This window comes from Octodon degus, unplaced genomic scaffold (genome assembly GCF_000260255.1).
Source record: "Octodon degus isolate 3935 unplaced genomic scaffold, OctDeg1.0 scaffold00026, whole genome shotgun sequence".
Taxonomy (NCBI): domain Eukaryota; kingdom Metazoa; phylum Chordata; class Mammalia; order Rodentia; family Octodontidae; genus Octodon; species Octodon degus.
In genome coordinates this window covers 10,310,422-10,313,185 of record NW_004524602.1, presented here as the reverse complement: position 1 = coordinate 10,313,185, position 2,764 = coordinate 10,310,422, and the positions used below count along the sequence as shown (strand labels likewise).

Sequence of the window (2,764 nt, the reverse complement as noted above, 5' to 3'; positions counted from 1 at the left end):
TTGTTTCTCAATAAAATTATGGAAAAAAACAAAATAATAAAAAAAAATTCCAAGGGCAACCACTGCTCTAATAAATTATTTACTAAGTATGAAACAGTATTCTAAATATTTCATTTGCATTAATATTTTCTATTTTAAAAAATGTATTTGGTAGAGGGTCTCACTACGCAGCTCCAACTTGTAGTGATCCTCCTGCTTTCAGCCTCCCAAGTACTGGGATTATAGGCATGCCCCACAACACCAGGTCTTGGTGGCCAGCTCAGTGCATCTGGGGTGCAGCTGGCAAGGCATGTGGTACCAGGGCTGGAACCTGGGTCCTTGTGCTTGCCTAGGCAGGTGCTTAGTCTGCTGAGCTATCTCTGTGGCCCCAAAACAATCTTTTGAAAGCATCATTATCCTCATTTTACAGGGGAAGAAACTGAGGCACAGAGAGGTAATACACAGTCAATTAATAAAGCCAGGTTTCAATCCCAGACAGTTGAGAAGCAAATCCAACTACTACGTTACAATAATGCATTCAAATTCCTATTATATGTCTTCTCTGGATCTAGAACTACTCTAAGTGTATGAGATATATCAGTATTAGCCTGTATCTAAAAGTTCTGGACAACGTAATGCCTAACTAAGTCTCGTATGATTTAAACGAGTTAGGAAGACAAAATTACAGCACTTTGGGAGGCTGAGGCAAACAAACTTTCAAGTTCAGCTTATCAAGACCATGTCTCACAATTAAAAAAAAAAAAATTAAAAAGAACTGGGGATGTTAACTCAGTGTAAAGGCTATAGGCTTAATCCCCAGTACTGCTAAATAAATGAATAAATAAACAAAATAAAATACACAACAAAACCAACCAGGAAGAAAGGCCTTTTACAGAAAGGCCACATAAAAAAGGGGGTGGGCAGGGAGATGACTCAGTGGGATAAGTGCTTCCCTGGCAAGTATAACAGCCTGAGTTCAATCCCCGGTTCTGCCAAAAAAAAAAAAAAAAAAGAAAAGAAAGGCCACATAAGCAATTCTGTAGTCAACAATCCAGGCAGAAAGACCACATTAAACAATGGTCAATAATCCAGAAATCCAGTAGCACATATATTCAGGAAAAATTCAAAGAAGTATTTCTATATGGCTACAGTGAAAAATGTAAAGCAAAAATTATTAACAGTTAAGACTGAAGAGTTGGTCAGAGGATAAGTCATGGAAAATTTTAATGACATGGTAAATCCTGACTTTATCCTTTCATAATGAGAAGTCAATGAGAAATTAACAGATCTGTACTTTAGACATATCATTTTGCCAGCTCTGAGATGGTGAAGAAGACAGGAAAACTAGCGAAAAGGTAAAGGAATAGTTTCCAATAAAGCAATGTGGAACAAGGATGATACAGGAATGGCATAAACATTTAGGAGACAAATCCAGCAGATCCCAGCAGACGAATAGAGAGAAGGACTGAAAAGAAAGAAGCCTTGCACTGCAAGGCTTTGTGCTTGATGCTGCTCCACTAGGATTCCTCTTTCTTCATCTCTTCCCACGGGTGGCTCTATCTTGCCCATTAAGTGTCATCAATGATTCCTAAAAGTTTCTTCCTTGGGTGATAAAGTCAACAGTGGTCCTTTATATCTTTTAAGGCAACAGATCAAAGCAAAACTTCAGGCAGGTATATAACATCTTTGGACAAAAGTTTAAGGTAAAGATAAGTAAGCAGTAAAATAATCTGATACCCTGGAAACATGCTAATGCTGGAAAAGGTCTGAGGAATAACTGAAATGGTGAGGATACTGTAACCTCAGAAAATGTGAAGTCTGAGGGTCGGCCAAAGAACTCAGTGGACTAAAGGGCCTGCTTAGACAGGCAGGGACTGGGGTTGGATACCCAGCACAACATGCGGCGCTAGCCCGCCCTGGGGTGCGCTGAGACAGTGACTGAGACTGGGCTTGGTGGTGCATGCCTATAATCCCAGCGCTTGGAAGGATGAAAACAGGAGGACCATTATGAGTCTGACCTCTGTAGTGAGACCCTGTAGATCCTGTACTAAATACATTGAAGGAAGGAAGGAAGGAAGGAAGGAAGGAAGGAAGGAAGGAAGGAAGGAAAGGGAAAGAAAAAGAAAAGTGAAGTCTAAGAAAAGCAACTAGCAAACTTTGGAAATATACTTCTAGAGAACATTCAGAGGAAGACAACATCTCAAAGGAAATGATCCATGTACTCAGAAGCTCCAAAGTATAAAAGGGAAATGGCATAGAAGAAATCAGGCAGAGGTTCCAGAGGAAAACGACCACCAGTACTACTGCCAATGGTTACTGGAGTAAGCAGGGACAGGTCTAGTGATATGAACAAGCAGGAATTAAAACTGTAGTAGTATAAACAGAAGAGCAAAATAACCTTATCCTTCACAGATGAGTGATTTTAACATCTATGAAGTTGAAATAATGGATGACTGTGAACATCAAACAAGGTACTTGGAACTTCTCATACAGAAAGTCCTATAAACCTCATGGATGCCCTGGTCGTTACATCTAGCCACAATGAATGCCTATTTGAAACATGCCAGTTCATTTGCATTGCAAGGTTTTGCATTTGATGCCCCCCCACACACACACACACACGGATCCCTCCTTCAGCTCTTCACATGGCTGGCTCTATACCTTGCCCGTCAAATCTCATCTCCTAAGACAGCCTCTCTGTGAAGTACCCTAAAGACACAGCACCGCACCTGCCTGGCAAGCACAAGGACCTAAGTTCAATTTCCTATACAGAGAGAGAGAGAGA

General features: G+C 40.6%; 1 protein-coding gene across 4 annotated transcripts in view; it reads right to left on the bottom strand.

The window, feature by feature from the left end:
* The window catches only part of Dennd4a (DENN domain containing 4A), a 145,044-nt gene that overhangs the window by 128,017 nt on the left and 14,263 nt on the right, over positions 1-2,764 (bottom strand). The gene's annotated exons all lie outside the window — the stretch shown is intronic.